At 40.4% G+C, this 26,479-nt stretch overlaps 1 protein-coding gene across 2 annotated transcripts in view; it reads left to right on the top strand.

Moving 5' to 3' along the window:
* The first annotated feature begins 213 nt into the window (after positions 1-213).
* Positions 214-26,479, top strand: part of palm3 (paralemmin 3) — a 44,704-nt gene continuing 18,438 nt past the window's right edge. Inside the window, exon 1 of one of the 2 annotated variants that reach the window (XM_028598293.1) lies at positions 214-418. The gene's annotated coding sequence lies outside the window, so the exon portion shown is untranslated. The other variant, XM_028598285.1, reaches the window with a different exon arrangement.

The following is a 26,479-nucleotide window of genomic DNA, read 5'->3' as shown; positions in this document are numbered from 1 at the left end:
AGTTTGAGTAGTTGCACCCAAACATGCACTGAATGTGATGTCTATCAATAAAAATAAAATATATAAACATTATTAAAATGTAGGCTACACAAGACTATGCTAAATCATGTTGACACTTAAATTAACGGCTCAAATTAAAACAAAAATGAAGTTAATTTGTATATAGCTTACCGTACTTTGTTTTACAGCTTGACGGAGCCAAAAATAAGTCAGTACAGTGACTTTTAAATGTCTCTCTACAAAATTGGTTTCAATCACCAGATGTCATATTGGTCGTTAAGGAAAAGCAGAAAGCATCGACATTCGAGTAAAAGCTTTTTATCTGCTCTGCAGTTATTCAGAGAGACAACAACAGGAAACATGAGGCTGCTGCTGCTGCTGTCTGGAGGGCTGGCCTCACGGTAATAACTGGAGTCAGGTAACCACCGGACAGACACACTCTCTATTCCTCCACACAGACGGGTTTATACACGAAGGGAGGCGGTGTGAGAGCCGCTTGCCGGGACGGTTTCACTTTTTTTTTTAATCAATCCCGCGAACTTCTCTTTTAAAATAAACTTTACTCTATTGTAAAACTTTGATAAACTTAACAACGCGTCGTCCGGGTGTTTACGTCCACGAGCTTAACATTGTTAGGAGTGAGCTCAGCGCAGAGGCTACTCAGGTGTTCAACTTCACGGAGAATTTTTTTGTGTCGTATTTTAGCTTTCTTGCTAACTAATTACTAATTACGCTAACGTTAGAAGCAAAACTCCTCTCCGTCTTTTTTGTCGTGTCCAATATCTCCAGTTTTCTACTTGGTTTCGTTTTCCTCCTTCTGCTTATTGGACTTAAAATATCAAGTAGCCAAGTTTGAACAGGTAAGTGTAGCCGATCTTCGGCCAACATTTTTCTGCATGAATTTTAACACGTTTGGTGGTGCCTACGGGGTCGGTTGACACCTTTTGAAACGGGGCCAATAGGTGGAAGTGAGCCCAGCCAGTGTTGGACAGCCCCAGCAGCTGTTGACTTGTCTGACCTCTGTTAAGCATTGCAAACCAAAGAGTCCTGTATTGATTAATAAACCCTTTGAGATATCATGTGGCAGTTCAAATATCACAAGGGATGTTTTCTGACACTCTTTGGCTTCTTTAAAGCTGACCTTAATTTCACTAAAAAAGTGCATTTTGCCCTTGGTACAAGAACAACTTTCATTGTGCACAGTTGTGAGTTTACAGTGGCCACCTTATCATAGTTATTGTAGTTTTTATCTTAAAAGATATGCCGTGGTGTGTGTACAGTAGCACACATCTTACATTTCTTTCAGCATAAGTGTAAGACTAGCTGTGGCTCTTTTCTGCAAGTATTTTCGTCAGTTTTATGAGTAATTAAGTCCAAAAGCCTCAAGTCTACAGGGCATTTACAGCAGTTTTATGATGCAGTGGTTAAGATAGTGGGGCAATCTTTTGACACTTTCCTAGCTGCTGTTGCAGCTGCACCTCCCTACCAACACAAATACAAAACATGCACCATGCAGTCAAGATGTCAAATTCTGCACATCAGATTAACCACACATTTTTTGTCTGATTTGCATATATGTATGACTCACCTATTTTACGGCAAAAGGCACCGCTGTTTCATCACTTTCAACCACAGCTATGCTGTGCTATAGCTAAAAAAAAAAAACATTTCTGCCTTACAGGCCATCAAACAAATGATGCTTAACATGCAGCTGAGTATACTGATTTACAAGCAGAGATCCCAGCAGGAGATCCTGACACGGCTCTTCTTCTGTCAGGCTGAAGAACTGAGGGCCTTGGGGCCATATCAGGGGGGATGTTACTCACCTCTGGCTTAATTTGACTTTCAGGATACAGTTACTTTCTTGAGGGTTTGTTAACAAGCATACTTATGCTTGAGGGTTCAAAGAAAAGCTGCACATAAAGGATCACTGCACAGGATACATGAATATATATAAATGTCACAGTAGCCAAAGAAGCAAACTGATTACAGATCAGCACTGCTGTTTAATGACTGAATAAATAGGATAATGAATAGGCTATATGACATATGGAATAAACTTCAGTTAGTGTCAGCCTCAGACAAGCACTCCTGTTCTAGAACGCTGGATTTATTAAAAAAAATGTATCGTCACAACAGCCGTGCAGAGATGTCGTAATGATATCAGCGTTACCATTACGGCTGTCCCATCTCAGTCGATTAGTTGACTTATCGCTCGTTTTGGTCTTAGTCGACTAAGATTTCTTTAGTTGATCAGTCATGTATGCTTTTTTCATGTTGAATGACTTAGGCCGGTTACACACTGGATGCGTCGCACGAGCGTGTCAGCTGCGCGGCCTGTCCGTTTATATTTCGGCTCCCGTGTTAACAGGTTAGAGCTTACACACTGCCTGCGTGACACGCGCGTCTTTGTGCCGAAAACATGTGCCTGCTAGAAATACAACCGACGCCTATTTTTTCACGCAAGCGTGTTGGAAGTGTTTCCAGGCAAACTAGAATACAAAAAGATGTTTATATATCATTTTGAGACAAATACATATTAATAAATGACATGTTGATGTTTGAAATTCTCTAGGTTTTTATATAAATGCAGATATAAATGTAATTTAAAAAAAAACAACAGATTTTTCTAATATTGCACCTGTCAATACAGAACGAAATATTCTGTAGCCTATTTTGCCGTCAATACTGCCGATGTTGTCATACCTCATACCTCTCTTGTATTGTATTGTATTGTGCATCAATCAAATAAGATATTGCTTGTGTAACTAACACTGTTGTTGTTGCTTTGCGCATAAAGCCAAATTCAGAGTGATTTCCCTGTCTGATCTGCTGGCCTGTTTGTTGCTGTTCAGCGGAAATGTTTTCCTCTTTGATGCATGCAAAATATAGCGTAGAGCCCGGGCCGACGTGCCAGTCACTTGCAAAGCAGTTTGGTTTTGAATCTGCCGAAATCTACTCAAATGTACAGAGGAAGAGAGACTGGTAGAGTGGGTGAGATAGCGGTTAAAGACAGATAAAAGGGCAGGAGAAACTGTGTGGTCGTCTGCACCACCAATCAGCAGAGAGTTTTATCTTTTTAAATTGTGTTGAAGGGAGCAGGAGACAGACTAGTTGGACTTTAACAAGGTGAAGGGAGATTAAAAATCAACAAGATAAAGAGGAGGAGACAAAAGAGTTGCTGGGAGAGATGGAATCCACCACTTCTTTACACGTGTGCTAAACTGGTGATGGATGGATTTTTAGCAGGAGGGAAATTCCTCACTGCCACATTGCCCCCAGCATTTCTATCTGTCCATTCTCAGTTGAAGTGGTCTTTCATTTTCACATCTCTTTTTACCTTTAACATTGTTCAGCATTGTCATCAGAAACACACTCAACTGTGACTGTTGGTACATTTCCATGTTTCAACCAAGTTGTTTACATGGGTTAAGAAGCATAGCCTGATTAATGATGCCCTGTGAACATGACAGTACTCTGACTGTCTGGGACTGTGCTTCAGGCTGTTATTATTATGGCTATACAAGAGATTAGACTCAGACACAGATGGTTCACCTGGAAACAAGAGATCAGGAAGACACAGGCCGCAAGGTTATTTTGTTTTTAGTGGTAAAGAAATGGAACAATGGAAGTAATAATTATATATAATAATTTGTTCTCAGTGGATCAACTTTGGCACAAAAATGCTAAGAAAACTCACACTAGTCATGGTTTGATGTATATACAGTACAGTACATAGACTACATTATGCAGCATGCTTTTTGTTAATGCAGCTGACAGTGGAGTAATCTGCAACACTGTTAGGCTTCTTCCAACTATGACTTTGCTCTGGTGTTAAGATGAGATGCTATTTATACTGGAGTTTCTATCTGAAAGTGCTACTCCATCAATTTTGTATTTCACTTCTATCAAATTGGAAGACTTGTGAAGAGAGAAATTCAAAAAGAAAGCTCAAAATGTACTAGAGGCAGAGATATCTTGGCAGAGATTATTTTAATTTAATTTACATACGGAAGTAAAAATAAGTCAACGTTGACTTTTGGTTTCACACGGGACACGAGCAGTGGTCTCCTGGATGAAAGTCCTGGGTGTGTTTGACCCTCCCATCCACCCCGACCTCCTCCCTACATTTACTTTGTTGATTAGAACTGCATTTATGATACGTCAAAAGCAAACGTAATTCGGGACAAAATACGTTCCCCTCGAAACATAATTGTGAATGCAGTAAGGGAATATCATTTTTAGGGGACGGGGCTGCACTATTACATCACCAGCGTTATTTTCTCAGACTTGAGGAAGCTTCTTTATTTGGCTGCGTAGTACTCACAATGATGAGTGTACTGATATTCATGTGTAAGAATATTGCAGTGTGTGTTAGCGACATGTGCGACGGGTTCATTTTATTTTTTTTGTGAGAAATATTGACGTTGAGACATAAATTGCTCCCCAGTGAGCCCCTCTGAACCACAGCATGTTTCTGCATTATGTCACCATGTCAGTCTTAACATACCTAAAATACCAGCTATGCCCCAACATTCAAGTGTGAACTATAGTCACAGACTCGTCCTTTTTGTCTGTCCTCTTTTCCTTCTTGTGTCTTGTTTAGGCACAGGAGGCTGTTTTCAGAGACGCCGCTCTTTAAATCATTCTGCTTGTGTTTGTCTGTGTGTGGTATTCCTTTTCATTTGCAATAATCTGTTGACTCAAAGCCTACGTAATCCTGGCCAACAGTTAGTGAGAGAAGTAGGATAGAAAAAAACAAACATTTTCCATCTTCAGTTTACTTATGTCTGTTGTACACAGTACGCATGCCCTTCTTTTGACACCGGCAACAATGTATTAATCAAGCAGACAAGGATTATACAGTTAAGTAATGTGTTGTGGCTGTGAAGGTAATGGTCTATGGAGATAACTTGAGCTCTGTCTGACAGCACAGTATTTTAGCTTCTCAGCTTCCCAGCATTTACCTTTTCTCATGAAAGTCTAAGATTGCAGTCTCCATTAAGGAAGCTTTACCCTGCACTTCAGTGGCTTGTGATTATGAATGAAGACCACCTACTGTAAATAATGCAACCTCAAGACGCCACACAAAAACAAATACGCATGGCTGTGGTTACTAGGTTACAATGTCTGGTTAGCCGTAGAGGTTCCGTGCACAGTGACCAACAATTACCTGAATGATGTTTGTTTACTAAAATGTATTTTGCTGGCAAAGTATGAGTGCACTTTAGACATGCTTTGGGTTCATGCACCATATTGATTGAACAGAACAAATTAATGGATGGCAGGATTAGGCCGTGTGTGTGTGTGTGTGTGTGTGTGTGTGTGTGTGTGTGTGTGTGTGTGTGTGTGTGTGTGTGTGTGTGTGTGTGTGTGTGTGTGTGTGTGTGTGTGTGTGTGTGTGTGTGTGTGTGTGTGTGTGTGTGTGTGTGTGTGTGTGTGTGTGTGTGTGTGTGTGTGTGTGTGTGTGTGTGTGTGTGTGTTGTCACAATTTAGCGATGCCAGCAAGCTGTCTAATGTTACACGTTCTTCCAAAGCTGCAGCTAATTTGTAATGTTGTTGTCTTGTCAGTTAAATGGTAAAAAAAAATCACTGCCAATTCACAACTAATTTGGAAGACATTCACCTGTTGCTGAATTGCTCCAAATGCCAACGACAGATCCGCATCCCACACTGAAACAAACTAATTTGACAACCCGATTTTTCTGTGTGGTTTTGGTAGCTGTGGTTTTGAAAAGCACGCCACATGTACAGTATAAACCTTTTCTTTTCATCATCAGAGGCATTCTTTTTCTCTGGTGTTCGGTTAAACAAAATATTCCAACTCCTTGTTTTTATTAAGATCAAATAAAATTAATAGAAAATCGGAAAGTTGCAGAAAGAGCTGTTACAAAATAAAGGCACAACCTTGGTTATATCAAAGAAAAAATGGGAGACTGAGAAGTGGATGAGAGGAGAAGTAAGTGAGAGAAAAATGAAAAAGTCAAGAGCAGAGGAAGAGGGGAAACCTGAAAATAATGTAAATCTAAGTGCGTACCAAGAATCTCAATAAAACCTTTGTGAATATAAAGAGATCATCAATTCTGTTGAAATGGAATATAACTCGGTGGGAAATTGCCAACGAGATACCAGCTCCAAGTGAGATATAAAACAAAGAGAGCAGTCGAGATTCTTTTTTTTTTTTTTTTTTTTTTTTTACATCATTTTACATTCTCATTTATATGGTAACAACAAGTCTAGGTTTGCCACCTAAGGAAGAGATGTCTAATATTAATCTACAGTACTCCCAAAGGTGAAGTCAAATCAATGCACAGCTGAGATTGGGTCTGATCCTGTTTACATTAGGCCACTATGAATGGGATTTTGATCATGTCTCTTAAATCAATACTCCTCAATCAGCGCTGAAATAAACATTTTCTACATTTATATTTCACAAATCATTTTGTGAATTCATCCTACATCGCCTTCACAACTGGAATCTCGGAGATGGTGAACATTTGTGGGTTGAAAGACAAGTGTATTGCCTCTATAATTTCTTCAATGATGGGCTGGAATTCAGTTTGTTTGTAGGAAAGTTAAACATTAGGTGGCCCGACTAAACATTCAGAAGGTGGCTGAGCACTCTTGCATCGCAAATTGACACAAACTCTATAGCTCGACGTTGCAAGGTCTTATCAGCTGGTAGCAAATGACCTACAGATGTGTTTGTAATGTACTGCGTTGTTGTGATGTGGTTTGATTCGGATTTAGGCTGCACTGTGTTTTAGCCGATATGGGTGTATTTGTGACTGAGCTGTGAGGCCCAGAGGCACACAGGCCTTCAGGCTTTTGACTCCATGACAATAGCGAAAATGAACCGAGACTGGATTACACCAGTCCTGCATTCCTCTCCAAACCGGCTACATACACACACACACACACACACACACTTATCCTGTGTACACAGACAGAAAAATCACCGAAGCAAGTCAATACATGTCTTACACACACTTTCTGAAAGTGCAAAGAGAAAAATTACTAACTGCTTGTTTGGACATGGGGAATCAGAAAACATATTAGTAAAAAAAAAAAAACTAGAATAGTTCTATCAAAAGTGGACCAAATCATTGAAAAATATCTGCTATGGCACTGTTGTGTGCTAACTTAATGAGTAAAAAAAAAAATCATTCCTAAGCCAATCTGCATTCACAGTATTGTCAAACAAGGCATTTTTTTAATTGACTGCTGTTTAAGCCAGATCCAATTCACACCCTTTGTTTATTGTAAGCCATTGCACTGTGGGAACCCGTCAAAACCTGTTTTCCATTAACACAGTTGAACCCCTTCCTCGTGCACAGCATGGTGAGTGATTAAACCACAAAGCAGCACGGACGAATAACCTGCAGCCAGCAGTTTCAATGAAGACCGACACTGACAGAGTGCGTCACTAAGCAGAGGAGGCAGAGCCACTTTGGCTTTAAAAAAAGGTCGCTTTGCTTTTTTTTTTTTTTTTTTTTTTTTTTTGTGGCATTTTGCAGGTGCACTATGCCTCTAAAGTGCTGCTGTAACAACCATGTTTACTTGAAGGGGATCTGTTGGATCCTTCCGGTCACATCAGCTCAATCATTTTCATAATCCATTAATATGTTGATTATTTTAGTCTTGTTTGATGCGTTGTGTAGCATATAAAAATGTTAAACAAAAATAGCTCAACATGGATGGAAAGCAGTGCTCTCGTTTATTTAAATGTGAAAGTGCAATTAAAATATGTTGTCCCTAAAATCAATGAATAATCTTGAGGTCAATATTGATCAAAGTAATCGTGATTATCAATTTGGCCATAATCGTACCCTAATGTGAGATACTGACAAAATGGAGACTGGCACATATTGTAAAGCGTCTCGGTGGCTTAGTCTTTGAGCTGGCTTTTGGTGGAGATGCGGGCAGAATGTTTATGCTGTGTCGCAGCCTCAAGTGTCTCATCAGGACTTGTCAGAACAGGTGTCTCAAACTCTGATCCCCTTCTTCCCACCGGTTCCATTAGTTCAAGCTCTCTCTTTTTTTTTTTAAACCTCTGGTTCATTGCAGGATCTTCCATTTATATGATGATTTATATTTTCTCACTTCTCTTCATGGCTTGTCAGCTGTAGGTGGCAGCTGAGGCAGGTTATGAGGACTCTGTCTTGTGTCAGTACAGGTTCTTGCACTGGGTTTTGTTTGAACAGAGACTCTGAAAGTCTACAGTGGTGACCTTTTACTTACACCTTATCGGTTTGTTTTTTCTCTCCCCATCCAGTTACCTCGCCATTTGATGCCATCACATGGTGACTTGACTTAATTCAAACTGTCTTGAGATTCCCTAAAATTACAGGTACACGTACGCTGCTTGAGACATTGTGTATATACATAGCATATGTCATGCATGACACTGGCACTATTTACTGAAGTCAAATACATTGTAAAAAGACAAATTTTGACATCAGTTAGTCGCTTAGGTCAGCTTTGCCCTCAGTCATGCTGTCTATGTTTCCAGTGAAGCGTCAGCTAGCCTGTAATCTTCACTCCTTTGCAAAGCATTAAACACCCACGCATACTCTGCATTCCAAGTCAGGGTTAAAAACCGTGTTTCCCATCTTATCATAAGCGCTAATATGTGCCTCAACTGCCTGTGCACAATGTTTGAGATGAAGCTGTGGATAGAAGAGTTCATGAATGCCAAAACATTAAGACCACAGTGATTCAGTATGTCTTGCAGCATAAGGGTGACAGTTGATAACCCTTTGTCTCCTGCTTTTAAGAGTGGCAGTACACCAACACTTCACTAATACTATCATGTTTGTACATTTAATCCCCCAGGTCTGGTTGTTATGTTATAATGTAAATATGTGCAAGTCAAAAATTTGGTTGAACAATAAAATGTAGCATTATATGTAATTTCATATATAAGATTATAATGATATTAATTTCTCATCACATATCAGCCATTGTTTTTTGTTTGAAATAATCTGTTAACATCGTGAGTATTTGTACATCCAGTCAAATTATCCCTTTGAATTTTTACTCTAAAGATTCCCTAAATCGACTGCATACACACCTTTTTACAGAAGCAGAGCAACTTCACTGTTCACAAAGCTGATGTCATTTAACTGATTGACACATCCAAAATTGAGCCATTCTAGGAAATGCATACACTTAGACCAATTCAGCAATGTGACTTCTTCACAGTCTGATTGAATAGATAAGCCTGCATGTTAATCATACTCTGTGAGGCAAGATGACTCATGCAAGGTGCATAGCACGTTATTCTTCAGCTTCACCGGGCATATGTATGTTCCGGATGACCATGTTAATCTCTGTAGCCCTCTGCTGATTTGATGGTTGGATGACAAGGTTTCACAAAGGCTTCACCATGCTGTCACTTTTGATCTGAGGCTTAGTTTAATGGCTGCGGAACTGATTTTCTCACCCCAAATCCTTCCAGACTTAATATTCTAAATGTGTGCAGCAGATGGTGATTTTGACATGGCTAGTGATCAGAATCTTGCCCATATTGGGAACCACGCAGAGGACAATATCAAGCTGTAGGCAGCCATAAACAATATTTAACTTTACGTCAACCAATTGTGTTTGGCTGATGAAATAATGGCTGACAGCGTAGAATATGTCAATGGGCACAGTAAGACAAACCTAGTGGATAGAAGGTGACCATATTAAGTCTTTGTCTTGGCTACTTTTACACCTAACCTTTTTGGTTCGGTTCAACAAAAGCTCTGGTGCATTTGCTTGTTTGGGTCAGTTCTTTTTGGCTAGTCAGAAAACTGTCAGTCAAACACTTTGTAATTGTATGCAACATGAACAGATTATTTCTAGGGCTGCAACTAACGATTATTTTAATAATCGATTAATTTGTCGATTATTTTTTCGATTAATCGATGAATTGGATAAAAAAACAAAAGCATTAATTTACATCAACTCAATACATACTTACATACATACTTGTTGTTTTAGTTAATAGTTGTGTAAAGGTAAGTAACCCAAAGAGCAGATACAGACCACACACACACACACACACACACACACACACACACACACACACACGTTCACTTGAAGCTTATTCATTAAATTATTACCATCATTGTAGTAAGTGCAAGTTAAGTTCATTTATACACCGCATTTAAACACCGCTTAAGATGACCAAGTGCTATAAAAGAACTTTAAAATGAAACTAAAAAGTACAACACACACACATATTTGTCAAAAATAACCTGATACGGGACAAAGTACAGAATATATACATGACAACAGATTGAAAAATGAATGGACCACAAAAGGGGAGTGAATAAAAACGTGTCTTTAGTCTTGCAATTTATACCACCCCTGCTTTATTACTGTTATTAAGGAGCTAACGCTAGCTTGTCATGCTTGTGAAGCTGGATAACGAGTAAACGGCAGCACCAGAAGAGCTACTGAAGGGACGGTACGTTCCTCACTTCAAAACGGAACAAAAGTAGGATTGTGTAGTGACTTTACCCTGCTGTTGAACTCCCTTCCTCCTCATCAAGGACTCCAACATGTTTACGTTTTATGTGCTGAATCATCACCGTGGTGCGCCCGTGCCATGCCATGTCGCTTTTGCTTATCTTGTTTTCGATTTATTTAGTGTGAAATGCTCCCACACCTTGGATGACTTAGGTCGTACTGATTTCTCTGCCTCCGCCGTTTGTTTCAGAACGTTACGGGTCTCTCTCCGTATTTCCTCTACCCCCGCTCTGCTCTTTTTTCTTTTCTTTTGCGCTGCGCTGCTCCGCTCTGCGCTCGACTAAATTTTTTTTTTTTATCTATTACTGAGTGGCGTAATAGTTGCACAACACAACGAATCGATAACGAAATTCGTTGACAACTTTTTTATTCAAATTTGATCAATTTTATCGATTTGTTGTTGCAGCCCTAATTATTTCCACTGTTTACTTGGTGATCATCGCAACAAAAGCTAAAATAATTACTGTGGAGTTGTACAATCCTGTCCCAAAGTATTAGAAAATCCTGAGCAGTGTTTTTGGCATCTGAATTGCCTCCAAAATCAGTGATCTCTTACCGAAACTGGACTTCATGTATCATATGTCATGTTTCACTGGTACATGTACCTGATGCAACACTCCCCCACCCAAGCAGCCCCTTGCATTTCCGCACGTGAATCCATGTAGCGGTAATGATGCAGATAACTGTCCAATGAATGCTTTCCCTGTCCGTCCATACATCAATTTCACACCTCCTGGTTTATTCAGTCAGCGTGAACACACAATGGACCAGAACTAAAAGGAAAGAAATGGGCCAAACTGCATGTGTGAAAGCAACATGAACAGAGCTCATAAGTGTTCTTTTACACACTATAGGATACTGTAGGCAGAGCCAGGTTAAGACCAGCCTACCTCCCGATGAACAGAGAGATTCTATTGTAGTGGATGTGTGTGTGGTATCTCACAGAACCCCACTGATCCCCTCTCAATCCTTTTTTTATGGCTGTCTAGCGTAGAGACAAAATGAGAGCAAAGGAATTTGCTCCTTTGAGACGCTATTGTTTCATCATAGTCTCTCCTCTCTCAACACGATTTAGTCAAATTGTCAGCACGTTAAACTTGCTTTAGTCTGAACACTGTTGGAAGATTTCTTTTGATATTCCATTGCAGCAATGCCTTTGATGCTCCCGAGCGCATGTGTCTCGTTGTGATCATTTGTGCAAGCTTACTGTACATATCTGCACATTTACTACTACGTGGTAGGATAATGCCATTTTTATGCTTTGAATTGCACGCATTACTTGAACCTAGGTTAGACTGAAGTAGGACTGTCATGCCTGTGAAGGGCAGAAGTGATAAATAACTGTGATGTATGTTGTTGACTTTGGTTATCCCCAACACGCTCCAAAACCGACTACACTGTTAGCTCTGTGACGTAGGAGTTGCACACATATCACACATTAACCTTCCATCTTTCAATGATAATCAACACACACACACACACACACACACAGCAGTGTAATGCATGAGTTTTCATTCCTCTGACCTGGACTGTCAATCAGAGGAACTTGGCTGTATGCTGTAGCAGCAGCACCATCCACAAATTATACACACACACACACACACACACACACACACACACACACACACACACACACACACACACGCACACTTTGAGTGCCCCGTCTCCAAAGAAAAGTTATATCTAGGAATTTGTTTTACAAATGTGCATCCTCTTCTGTTGTCAGACTCGTCCTGAGCGATGGCCAGTGACGACAGCAGAGAATGCGAAAGTTCAGAGATCAGGGTTGTTGCGATTGCATTAATGGTCTCTAATCGTCTGCAGGACGGCGATGTTTGTACTCATCCTGTTCCCAGACACATGGGTGGAAGGATATTTTCAATTTGCATTGGCCTTGGAATACTCTCTATCTCTCTCTCGGTCTTACAGGCCTGAAACTGTCCTTCAGTCAGTTCAGCTCTTATCTTGTTCAGTTGGCTCTTTTTAGTTCTGCAGTTTACATCCTACATTCTAGTACTGTAATCCCAAAGAGTTGAAAAGACAGTAATTTTGAATAGAAGCAGGATAATAGGACACGTAGAAGCAGCGCTGTAAATGAGCATCTAGCAGATGAACTCCAGTTCAAAGTAAAGATGATTCCAGTGTGGCATCACTAATACTGGTATTAGAAATTAATAAAACTATTAAAGATTGTACTAGGGATGTAACAATACAGTCAACTCACAACACAATACGATTCACAATTTTAAGTTCACAATACAGTTTTCTCATGATTTTTAACAGAATGAAATGACAAAAAAAAATATTCCTTTATGTATAAAAACTGTGCAAAATAGCATTATGTGTCCTCTTATCAGAAGTGCAACTGAAATAGTATTTTATCTTAAATAACAAAAAAACAAAAAATAAATTAAAGATTAAAGACGGCTATTGCTAGGTTTACTGCTAAGAAATCCTAGATGGCAGAAGGGTATTTTACAACAATATTGAATGCAACACAAGCTTACAGAGCCGGACCCAAACGTAACACAAAGGCTGCGTTTACACCGCCTGCGTCGGCCGTCCGACGTCCTGCAAAAACGCAGGTCTTTCCATTCATTTTGAATGGGGGTAGTGTGTTTAGGCTGCGGCGGGGGTTGCCTGCGGCAAAAAGTTGAAATGCAACCCCACTGCATGCCAATCATGTAACCCAACTTGTCAGTGTTTTGAGCTATGTTTTGAGGCAGTGTGAGAATCCCGTACAGTAAACAGGAAACCTCACTTCCTTTGTCGCTGCCACAAGAAAAACACTATGAGGTCTAAAAAATTAAACACAAGTACTGAGTTTGTGTAATAGCTGCATGTTTCCTGCAACAACAAAGCACTCGCTATGTCTCGCTCGTCCCTTTTCTTTCTCTCTCTCCACCTGTGAAATAAGCTGCCTTCAAATGTTCGATCTGACGGAAAACGATTTGTGAAATATAAAGTATACTTGTGCTTTGTTGGGGGTTTAAGAACACAACACAACGCCACACAAATGGGCCCCCAGCCGCACCACCCTGCGGCAAATTGCCGGATCACTTTTCCTTGGTGTGCTTGCCCACTAAGTCCCGTCACTGTTTATCCAACTGTGGCAGTGTCCATGCTTTTCTCTCAGCTGCAGACTGTTGTACATTCCGTTGTTGGAATCCTTTATAGTGGAATACAGTCACACTTTAAACTGTTTAGCTGTCAGCATCTTAACTGTGTTTAAGCCAGCTAACGTTACTAGCGGTACGCTAATGATATGCTAACATTACCTGCTGTATGTTAACTAGCGTCATGCCCTAAGACGTATTAAAATTGCATTGCGATTTTTTTTTTTAAAATCTCAACCAGTTGTAATCTTTAAACATTTAAATAGATTTTTAACCGATTCACGATGCATCCTTGCATCCCTAGTTAGTACTCAAATGCGCTTACATCACTGTATGTGATTTAGGGCATACAATCTAAAACTCCAACCTTACCGCTGCCTCCCACTCTCTTTCTCTCCTCTGTCTTCACTACAATCGTTTCCAACCTCCATCCCCTAATTTCTCCAAGAAATGGAGCAGAAACTTCAAAGTGCAGAGAAGCAGGGTGGCCAGCGGTCTAAAAACAGTGTAATTTCATCATTACACAAAAACAAAATGTCATTGGGTGGCCTTTTAATGACTCCCTGCGCCTTCTCCCCCAACCCCTATAGACCTATAGACCTAAAGCTTTCAGCAACTGGTTGTACACTGTGTGTTCAGGGGCCATTATTTACAGAATCAGCCAATTCAGGATACTGTTGCTCTTTGATGTTTCTACATACCTTCCTGACATTAAATGCATCATATACTGTATGATAGTAAACCCCAATATCTTGGGGTTTTGTACTGAATCAAACCGGCAATTTGAATACATCTCCTTGGGTTGACGGAAATTAAAACATTGTCACTTTCTGACATTTTATGGACAGAACAGGGAACTGATTAGCCTAATCTGCAGATTGATCTTGCATTCATGATATAATGACTGCTCTGTTAAAGATTCTCCATCAGAGTTTGGCAAGCAGTGCCAGGATTGACAGATTCCTCTGTGCCGCAGACTAGAGTCTCATGACCGAAAGGTCACAACTTTCGTGTTCCACTGCAGCCCATGTCTATCCCTGTCAAGTCAAAGTCAACAGCCCTGCAATTTTACCTTTCTAATAAGTGCATCCATAACTATGTTAGAGTGGTGTATCGAATTTGAATATAAGCTAGTCCATGATTCCATAGTGTCACATATCATGAAATGGGATTTGACTTCCTGAAACATGCTTTTCATAGACAACTTATCTACATTTTATCTGGCATAGCTCCTGTATCTGATGTTATACTGCACATGCCAGTTAATACAGAGCAACATGAGGCTTGTAGGTACGGTCTTTTAACCAAAATGACATGCTAATGCTTTGTTTTGCTCATTTTGAAAATAATGAATACTTTTCGTTACATGCACTGTAATTTGAATTTATCTGAACACCAGCATAGTTTGTGGAGAAGGGCTGATGATCATTTTATTTAAAAACGACAACAAAAAAAGACTGCAGCCACTTGCCTTGTTGGAGTAGTATAGCTTAAAATTGTCATTCTTATATGCACTCAGTTGTGCGCGGTCTGTGAATGTCTCAGAGAAATCAAAGATCAGTGAGCTGTGATACTAAATGATTCTTATAGTTTTTCATTCCAGACACCCCACTGTTTTTCCATCTGTTCACACAGAGCTGATGTCACTACACCAGCACTCGGCATACAGACTTCATGGCACCCCACTAGGCAAATATACATTGTTATATAAACATGGACACATACACTGAAGGCAAATATACATTCTTTTGCACCAGGGCTGGAGGAATGTTTCATGGTGAAAGTTTGCAGGAAGACTGAGAGGCAGCTGGACTTAGGAAATTCCTGGACCTTCCTATACTGTTGAGCTCCCGGAATTTAAAATAAAAAAAAATCTGATTATTTTCAGGTCATCCATCTGTTATTTTTGATTATAGATAATAGAGCTGTGATAGTTGTTGGATTAATCAAATAAATTAATGACAGAACATTGATTGGTAACTGTTTTGATAATTGTTTACATCATTTTTATGCAAAAATGCGAAAGATTCCCTAGTTCCAGCTTCTTAAAGGGAAACCACCAATTGTATACATCAAAGTCTGTTTACAGGTGTAGAGAAGTGTATAAAGCCTTTTGTGGTTGCACATACAGTAGTTCCTCAAATGATGTCATCTGAGTCTGTCGGTTGGAGCTGTGTAACTAAGGGCCCCATCTTGCACCTGGCGCAGCGTGGCGCAAAGTGTCTTTGCTAATTTAAGACCGTCTAGCACCCACGTCGTTTAAATAGCAAATGCACTTGTGCCCATCTTTGCGCCCATGGGCGTGATGGTCTTACAGGGAGGTGTGTTCAGGTGAATTCTTGGCGTATTGCTATCTTGAGGCAGCGGGAAGTGATCGCGCCATTGACCAACAAAAACCTGGTCTAAAGTCAATAGCATTTCATTTGTTATTTTAACAACGCATGAGTAAAATGCACCTAGGCTTATGCACAGCGCGCGCACACTATGTTTGTTACACACACACATGGAAGCGCAGCAGCACACAAACATGCAAAAGATTACAAATAAAAATATTACTGTGCAAATCCACCATCATTATAGCAATGCGCCAAGGTACAAACATGCCTGGCTATTAAAAGGAATGGGAGATGACACTGATTGGTTACGCCCAACACACCTATGAATTAATGAAGACACTAAATACCTTTTTGAAGCATGCGCCCGCCACACGGACCCAACTGTGTGTTGGACATAAAGTTATTGCCTTGAAAACCAAAAATCAGTAAGTATGTTTTTAATGGAAGTGAAGCTGATTTTAGTCATCTAGGGTTGTGGCCATTTGCCATATTGGTGTTTTACTGCTGCTGTTTGGTTCTGAGATACAAGATATAGCTGAGATATTGGATGTACAGTAGTGTGCATTAACAGAGGCAAGGGTGCAGGAAACCAGTCCCACATCACATTTGTTAGTTGCTGTGCTTACCACAATACCACAAGAGGGTTGTGGGAGTTGTGTGAAAATTCACAGTTAGGTGCAAAAATTGGTTTTATAATGTGGACACTTCCCAATAAACAGGCATGGTTTATAGCAAATCCTGAAGGATTTTAAGTATCTATAATATTGTCCCCCTACATTTCAGAATTGTGAAAAGCTGAATATGTTCACCTATTTGGGCCACTGACAATCAGGGCCGTACGCAAGGTTTTGGAAATACTGAGGTCCAAAAACTGAGCTTGCTAGGGGGATTTATCCCATTTTTGATTTCCCTGATCTGAAGATATGCATTTTTAGACACTCCCTCTCTCTTTCATATCCTCTTATCTCTCTGCCTTCAACATTACATTATTTCTCTCTGCCCTCCACTTTGTTCTCTCTCACCCTCTGTATTCACTGTCTCTTTCTCTGACTCCTAGTCTCTTATTTTAGTAATCTAGTATTCTACCGATTATTTCTTCGTTAATTGAGTAATCGGATAAGAAATACTTTTGCTTTGTAGTAAACAGCAATAGTAAATATAGAAAAAGCAAAAAAAATGTTGGTGGCCCAAATGTAAATCTTTTTCGCCCTCTTCCCCTTCTTGCCTCTGGCTCTTTACACTGGATATGCAAAAGAGCTGTTCACTAAGCTCAGGTAACTGTTAGGTGACTGTACAAAGCTTACATCAGAGCTATTCAACTACACTGTTCAGGGGGACACATTTTAAGAAGGCTAATACTGAGTGAGGAGAAAGAATAAAGAATGCATATATCACCGGCACGATCCGGTGACGTCATTCATAAATACAACAAACGATAAACAGTATAAATTATGTGCATATTAACTAGCCATGAGGTTAACGCTTCAGGGGGGAGGATCTGGTTTGTCTCTGGCAGCAGTGACTGTGATCAATTGTACAATATCTTTGCTAGGGCTGGGCGATATGGCTGAAAACTGTATCACGATATAAGTGTTTCATATCGGTCAATATCGCTAATTATTTATAATATAATATATTTATATAATATTTTATGACTTATTTAAAATAAGGACCAGGAGAAAAATATATCACATTTAAACATTTTTTATTTTAAACTTAACCTTCCTTTGATAATAATCCCCTCGGTTATAAAGGCAGAAATGTCAACACAACCATGGAAAACACTCAAATAATTCAAATGTAAACATAAGTCTAAAATCACAATGAACACTTAACAATTATCTCTTAAAGGAACACGCCGACTTATTGGGAATTAAGGTTATTCACCGTAACCCCCAGAGTAAGACAAGTCGATACATACCCTTCTCATCTCCGTGCGTGCTGTAACGCTGTCTGACAGTTCCAGCATTAGCTTAGCCCAGCACAGATCCTGCAGGTAACTGGTTCCAACTAGCCTACTGCTCCTTATTGTGACAAAAGTGACAAAATAACGCCAACATGTTCCTATTTACATGTTGTGATTTGTATAGTCACAGCGTGTAAAAAAAACAACGTAACATGAGACACAGCCATCTTCTAACCGTAAACAAACCGGGAACTATATTCTCAGACAGGCTTGCTGCGAGCATATCACTCCGCCCAAGTACTATATTCTTCCGCCTGAGAATATAGTTCCCGGTTTGTTTACAGTTAGAAGACGGCTGTGTCTCATGTTACGTTGTTTTTTGTACAAGCTGTGACTCTATAAATCACAACATGTAAATAGGAACATGTTGGCGTTATTTTGTCACTTATTCGGAGCAGTAGGATTGCTGGAACCAGTCACCTGCATGTTCTGTGCTGGCCTGATGCCGCTGGAGCCGTCAGACAGCGTAACAGCACGCACGGAGATGAGAAGGGTATGTATGGACTTGTCTAACTCTGGGGGTTACGGTGAATAAGCTAAATTCCCAATAAGTCGGCGTGTTCCTTTAACATTAAGGTGCAAAATGAAAGAATACGTAAGAAATGCTTAATAAAGTGTAATAAAATAGTGCAAAGTGTTAAATATAAACACAGAGAAGCCTGAGACCTGAGAAGAACTATTTTCTGCAAGTTTAGTGCTAGGAAGTTCACAAGCTGATTCACCTTCTGGTGAATAAAGTGTTTTAAAATATGTGCAGTGTTTTGTAAATGTAACCCTATCTGTCAGGCCGCAAGCCCCAGCAAAGTCTGACTCTGCGTTGTGTTTATTTAGGATGTTGGATATACCAGGGCACGTGGCAGGGACAGGAAAACAGGAGTCCAAATGGTGGTTGAGACAAGCAAAACTCCTCATTTATTGAGCTTTCGGAAAACAAAAGAGAATATGACACAACCAGTTTAGAATTTGGCCCATAAATCACATACAGTATAAAATAAACCTTAGCTGCCCCTCTTGGCAGTAAGCACTAGTTATTAAGCTAGCTTGCCACACACATACACTTAGTTAGCAACTAGCATTAGCTGTGGATTTCTTAAACATTGACTCACACTGTCCACATATTCTGCTCAACCATCTACACAGTGAAACTTCAAAGGGGTGTAATATACAAAATCGTTGCACCAACCAACCTATTTATAATTTAAATCATTTCAGTCATACAGTGCTCTGATACTCTGTTAAGGCAAGCCAAACAGAAAAGGAGCACTCAAAATAAAACAAGGGTCGCATCTGCTGACCAATATAGAACACTTCCTTACATTAACATAGGAGAAATTTCAAATAAAACTTAGGTAGACTTTACATCTGTAACATAAAAAACAAACCTGATACAGTACAGTAACAGTTATTATTTTTCTCCGTCTAAAAGTCACGCTACAGCCTAAACCGTACATGGTTGGGGGGTGGTAACCTGGCTTCTCGACAGTGCTCAGCGGAAGCATGTCTTTGGCTATATGATATGTCACTGCCTACGTTATTTCTTTGTACCATTTGATGCTTTGTCATAAGGCACTGATGCAGAGTACGTCTTCATGGTGGTCTGCTGCTTGCGTGGTGTTGCAGCTGCCGATGTTGTTGGACGTTGCTGGCGAATACGGCTGTGCTCCAAAGGGTAAGCGCGGCTAAGGTGGTCAAACAAGTTTGTGGTATTACCAGTCTTGGTGGGGACGACGGTCTTGCATAATTTGCAGACGACATTGGTCTGACTACGGTCAGACTCCAAAAAACCATACTGGCGATCTGACTTTTCCTGTTTTATCAACAATTTCCTCGCTCGCTGCAGCACTCATTTTCAACTTATCACTCCACGCCAGTTCTGTTATTGAAGAATCTAACACGAGACAACGATATGGTGCAACCAAACTTGATACTGTTACATGATTGTGAGGGAGTGTCACTCCTTACGTTGCTAGGTTACCAGAGAGTGAGTGCCTTTTGTTCATGCAACCAAACTTGCTTCGCAACCTCTGGTTTCTTCCAAGGGGGTAAGCGAGCCTCCGCAAAGCATACCTCCTATGGCGCCATTTTGATGCTAACAAGCCATCACCTCCCGTTAGCATTCCATTGACTGCCATTCATTGGCGCCACTTTGGCAGCAAATAACTTTACATCTGAAGCGTTTAAAGATTCTATTTGTCCATTGTTTATTTCTAAAGAAACACGACAATTTATGAAAGGCTCCATTACCTTGTACCTCACGTTATGGCTCCGTAGCAGACGTTTTTGTAAAAATAGGCTAACGATTGTGTCATAACCATGCAACTTACTTAGAAATTACCGTACAGTACAGGAGAAGCTCACAGGCAGTTTTGACTCATATTAGCTGTTTAAGTTTAATTACTAATGTCAACTAGCATTTTAGTTAGCAATAATTAGCCTGTGCCCATGTTATCTCTTTACATATACCAACGCTCTCCGTCTCTGCAAGATTGGGAGTGATTGAGATTTCTCTTGGCACAGCTACCAGAAGACTTTCAGACCGGTCGCTCACGTCATATCAGTCTTCGAGCTGAGTTGGAGGCTGTGCAGTAACGCTCAGCCATCACTGGAAAAGTGCTTCTAATAGCCTTCACTGGTCTCCATCCAGAGCAATAGGATCTGTTGGTCCATTTTCTATATGTCAATGGTTTCTTTTCCGACGAAGAAATGATCAAACGTTTTATTGAACACATTTTTTATTGATACTGATTAAGTGTCTATCACGAAACATATCGTTATCGTTTTATCGCCCAGCCCTAAATTTTGCTGCACCAAAGTAAAGTTATTTTTAGACAATTCACCTCGAAAAAATGCAGCGATCCGGACCTCGGTGATCTCTGGTGAATACGGCCATGCTGAAAATCCCTTTAAATGAAAGTATCCAAGATTGCAAAATTTGGTCTGGCTGGGAGCAGGTTGACTTGAGTTTGCTTGATAATGATCAGGGTGTTATGGGAAACTGAGTAGACTTAATATAAAATGTCTCTATTCTTCCAGTTCTTGAACAATCTCTTTTTTTTTTCTTCTGTCTGCCTGTCACAGGTCGTCCCAGTTTGTGGACATAAAGAGAATCTGAATCCCAAACCAGTTGCTACATTTACCATCCCCCCCTCATCTTCTCTTTCTCTGCCGCTCTTCTCTCCAACCATCTTGACTTTCTCTGCCTCTTAACTTTTTGACTTTGTCAGCCTTTCCTTCTCTACCCTCCTGTATCATCTCTAATTATCGGAGTCAGCGCGTGTCTACGGGGAGCTCCTCAATACCTCCTCATCAAAGCCTCTGTTTGTGTTTGCTTGTTTATCTCTGGCTGCTATTCTAGGCGCTCTCCTGGAGCCCTGATGAGACACAAGCCTTCACTCCCTATGGAGGCTTACTGTAAGCTGTCACTGCACCTCCAGTCATTCAAAACACTGCCAAAATGAGATTTTGTCTCTTTCTACCTCTGTTGCTCTTGAAGGGTATCTCTTGTCTCTCAATCTATGTATATATATATTGCGTATGCATATTCTCATGTCTTTCTGCTCCCCCCTGTCTCGCCACCTCCAGTTCTTGAGAGGCTTTCAGTGTAATAAAAGGCATGCTAGGTTCTTTCCCCATCCAGATGTGTTCCCTTCCTTTCATCCTTCTGTTTTCCACTCCTTACACATTACACCTACATATTTATATTGTTTTATGTAAGCCTTTTTGCCCTACGACATGGCCAACTACCCCACACCTTGATGGTGCCGAAGGAGTCTGATAAGGAGAAGTTTCTCACTGTGCTAACTATCACCCCCTAAGGCCCTGAAAGATCTACCATGTTTGAAGAGCAAATATAGTATCAGCTCTACCGAGTTGCCTTCTGAGGAGAAATGAGAAACCTCATTCGCACTTGTACATGCTTTTGCTGGTCAATTAATTGTCTCAGAAATAATTGTGATTAACAATATAATTGGATCTTCCAGTGAAATAATACATCTTTTATTTAGTTATTACTTTTTCAAACAAATTAAAGTTTAAATGAATCCCATGATATATCTTTTGTTATATATCACTGTTATGTGACTAGGGCTGTCCCAAACGATTATTTTTTTAAACAATTAACGAACGATTAATTTTTCAATTAGCAATTATTTTCCCCTTGCTCAATTATTAACAATTTACACAAAACAAATTTCAATAAGGTTCAAGTCTCTATTTATTAAAATTGTTTAACACTGCACATGTAAAATGAATTTGTAGTGCAACCTGAAGCCAGATGTAGGCTATCAATCCAACATCAAAGTCACTTTCAGGAGGAATACAAAATAAAAACTTAAAGTAAACTGAGCAAGTGCAAAAAAAGTAGCCTGTATTTGCTTTAATCTTACAGTAAAAAAAGTGCAATTTTAGCAACCTATGAAATCAGATGTATCAAATAAATCCAACATAAGGCAAGTTGCAGAGTGTCTAATATAATTTTTCAATTCAATTCAATTTTATTTATAGTATCAAATCATAACAAAAGTTATCTCGAGACACTTTACAGATAGAGTAGGTCTAGACCACACTCTATAAATTCCAAAAGCCCAACAATTACAGTAATTCCCTCAAGAGCAAGCATTAGCAGTGGCTATTGCGACAGTGGCAAGAAAAAACTCCCTTTTAGGAAGAAACCTCGGCAGACCCAGACTCTTGGTAGGCGGTGTCTGACGGGCCGGTTGGGGGTGATGAACAGTGGTGATAACAGTCACATTAGAAGTCACATTGACTTTGAAGGTTATCGTGGAAGTTCATGTCATAGCAGGGCACATCGTGTCATACTGAGTAGTGCAGTCTCCTATACCGGATCCTGACTACTCTGTGCGTATGAACATCACAGCAGGGCGTTGCGGGATGTAACGTGGCGCTGCAGAGCACGGGGGGAGGCTGCGGATGCAGCAGGACGCAGCAGGATGCAGCCGGGAAATGCAGAGAATCGCAGAGCTATGCTCTGCGATTCTCTGCATTCCCACACTTTAGAAGACCATGTGTGAGCCTGCATTCTCTGCAGAAACATAAGGACTCCGGGGAGTAAACTCCCCAGAGCTAGATTAGTAACAAGCATTTCTGGGACAGGATGCATACAAAAGTAACAAGTAGAGATGAGAGAGCAGCTCAGTGTGTCTTAGGGAGGAACAGCCTCCCTGGCAGTCTAGAATTGTAATAGCATAATTTAAGAGAGGCAGGTTAAAGAGAGGTGCCTGGTCGGGCTAGAACTCCCCCCAACCGGGTCGGGCTGTACTGGACCGCCTCCCTCTACTCTCGCTCGATTATTAATTATACAGTATAGAAAAAAAAAAAAACTGATGACTACGAGGAGAAGCAGTGGGCTGGGTTAGGTGGACGCTTCAACTCCTCGTCCCTAACTATAAGCTTTATCAAAGAGGAGGGTTTTCAGTTTACTCCTAAATGTTGTAACGGTGTCTGCCTCTCGAACCCCGACTGGGAGCTGGTTCCATAATACTGGAGCCTGATAGCTGAAGGCCCTGGCCCCAGTCTACTTCCAGAGACTCTAGGAACCATAAGTAGCCCCATTCTGGGAGCGCAGTGCTCTAGTGGGACAATAAGGTACTATGAGCTCTTCTAAGTATGATGGTGCTTGACCATTTAGAGCTTTGTAAGTCAGGAGGAGGATTTTAAATTCAATCCTATATTTCACTGGAAGCCAATGCAGAGAAGCTAATACAGGAGAAATATGATCTCTTCTCTTAGTTCTCGTCAGAACACGTGCTGCAGCATTCTGGATCAGTTGGAGAGTCTTAATGGACTTATTTGGGCAACCTGATAATAAAGAATTGCAGTAATCTAGTCTAGAAGTAACGAATGCATGGACTAGTTTTTCAGCATCGTTTTGAGACAGGATATTCCTAATTTTGGCAATGTTACGAAGATGGAAAAACGCTATTCTTGAGGTTTGTTTTAAGTGGGCGTTGAAGGATATATCCTGATCAAAAATAACTCCTAGATTTCTGACAGTAGTGCTGGAGGCCAGGGTAATACCATCCAGAGGGTAATACCATCCACCGTCTGTAATCGATTGGGTCACTCATGATGACGGTAAACCAAAAAAATAACACTGCAGACTGACAGCGATTGATGATGCTTAATGTTAAGTCATAGCGAGGCATTAAAACGAATCAACGGACTAACGTACCGTTGGGCTACTACTGGGAACACATTCCATGTCAATATGTTGATAATCGCACACGTCTACAGTGCACGTTGTGTCCGAGCCCGGCCCGGCCCGACACATTAACTGGAATTAGGAGTCCGAGCCTGATTTTAACCAGACAATTTTTTAATACATGGGCCGTTATAACCGACATTATAAAGGACTCGTGAGATATCTGAAACAATCTGGCCTGGTTGCGCAATTATCGAAGACAGTGCTACAGATGGGGGAGACACGATTTAGCACAGTTTATCTCGCACTCAAGTCAGTGCAGGACATCTACCCAGAGCTACGGGAGAAGCTGGAGAGGCATAGCTTCCTCCCCACCCAATTGGGGTAATAAAGTAATGATTAAAAAAACACAAATACTTGATGAAGGGCCCGGCCCGAGGATAGTGGCGGGACATGTGGGCCCGACCCGGCCCGTGGGTCAAGTTTGGGCTCGGGCAGAGAATCTAAACTCTACTTGTGAGTGAAAGGGACAAAAAGGTGAGCAGAATTTAGGGTGTTTTGCTGCTGTTATCCTGACTCAGGGAGGCATTTTACAAAGTCTGCAGACTATCACGTTGTTGTTGGCATTAAGAGTCAAATACTCCCACACTTTAGAAGACCATGTGTGAGCCTTTTTCTCAATGTGTTTTTGAACTTGCGACGAATCCATACTTGCGCAGTTGCTGGAGGCAGACGGTTATTTATAGATTTCTATGCTTTACGCGTCGACGTAAGTTATTTGTGTCGACGCATTTATGTAATCGATTTACGTTGACTACGCCGATGAATCGTCCACAGCCTACAAAGTAAACCACGCCTCTTTATTGTCATAAAACATTGTATTTTTTGCTTAAATTAACAAAAAATTGAAATTAGAACATATAGAAACAAAATAGAAAATTGTTTAATTTCTCTGGCTTTAGACAGCTACAGCCCAGGATATTTGAGTGACAGCTGCCGATGGCATAGCTTTAGCCAAATAGTCCGACTAATAATCACTTATATAATTACAATTTGGCACATTTAAACAAAATCAACAATTACCATCAACAGTCATAACCCTTAGGACCTTAGCAAAAGTTAGCAAACAAGTTGTTCTGTACAGATTAGAAAAATAAAAGCACAAATCTCCGTGGAACTAGCTACATTAGCATAACGTTAATTAATGACGGCCATTTCCGCTACAGTGTCGTCATTTACCGTAACGTTACTAATTAAACAAAGCACCATAGTAGATTAAACACCACAGACGAACTAACTACACTACTTAAACACATGTATTATTAGAATTGTTGGGGCTTTGTAAATTATAGAGTGTGGTCCAGACCTACTCTATCTGTAAAGTGTCTCGAGATAACTCTTGTTATGAATTGATACTATAAATAAAATTGAATTGAAAATTTTATGTAAAGGTGCTTTGGTGGATTTAGACTAGACTTGCAACTGCGGGTGGGGCGTCATCTGGTAGGAATCCTATCATAGGCTAGCTAACGTTACTGTTAGGTGATGCTACGCCGGTATTGCAAACGCGTTTGATGGATCCAAACAATAGTGTGACCAATCTTATAAAAAAAAAATGCTTTAATTGTGGTTATACAAAATAACCGTGATTGTGTAAAATAATTGCGGTTAGACAATTAGGCTATTTAATAATTGTTACAGGCCTAGTGTTCAAGTACTAAAAACTCTGTGATGGAGATTAAGGAACAACAATTGTGACAGTGTGGTATTTCTTACAGAAATAGGCTGGCACCGTATTTCTCAGGTCTCCCCCAGTTGCTGTGATGGCAAAGTGTGTTTTTTGGTGTTGGACAGATCTCTTTACACACCACACCGGATTGATACTGACTGGAAGATTATTGCTGCCATTGCGTTTAAGGCTACAATTTCCAATAACAGTGTTTTCACTTTAATTATTCTTATCACATGAAGTCTTTTTTCATTTATGAAACCCACCCAGTGCAGAATTCCATGTGTGCTAAAAATAAGTGTTGTTTCTCTACTGGGAAGTTTACTAAAGCAGAGTTATGGCTTGTGATGGCAGGAATTCACTAATGAATGAGTTGCTATGAGCTGGTTGCTATGTATGACTCTTGTCTATGCTCTCTCATGTGCCTTTTGGGAGCTCAAATATTGTCCCATTTAGTCTCAGCTGCAGGGGAAAACAAATATTGCTTGTGTTTATTTTCTTCAAGATGCCATAGGCTGTGTGATGCCCAAAACAGAAGGCTTAATGGGGGTGTGGGGGAAAAGGTTTTGGTAAGGGTGGGAATGGTGTGAAGGATTGTGGGTCATGATTCACGAAGGCACGTACTGCCATGATGCTTGTCCAGTTGCATGCTTC

The sequence above is a fragment of the Perca flavescens genome, chromosome 2, assembly GCF_004354835.1.
Source record: "Perca flavescens isolate YP-PL-M2 chromosome 2, PFLA_1.0, whole genome shotgun sequence".
Lineage (NCBI taxonomy): Eukaryota > Metazoa > Chordata > Actinopteri > Perciformes > Percidae > Perca > Perca flavescens.
The sequence above is the reverse complement of the archived record's forward strand: the minus strand, read 5'-3'. Positions and strand labels throughout refer to the sequence as shown.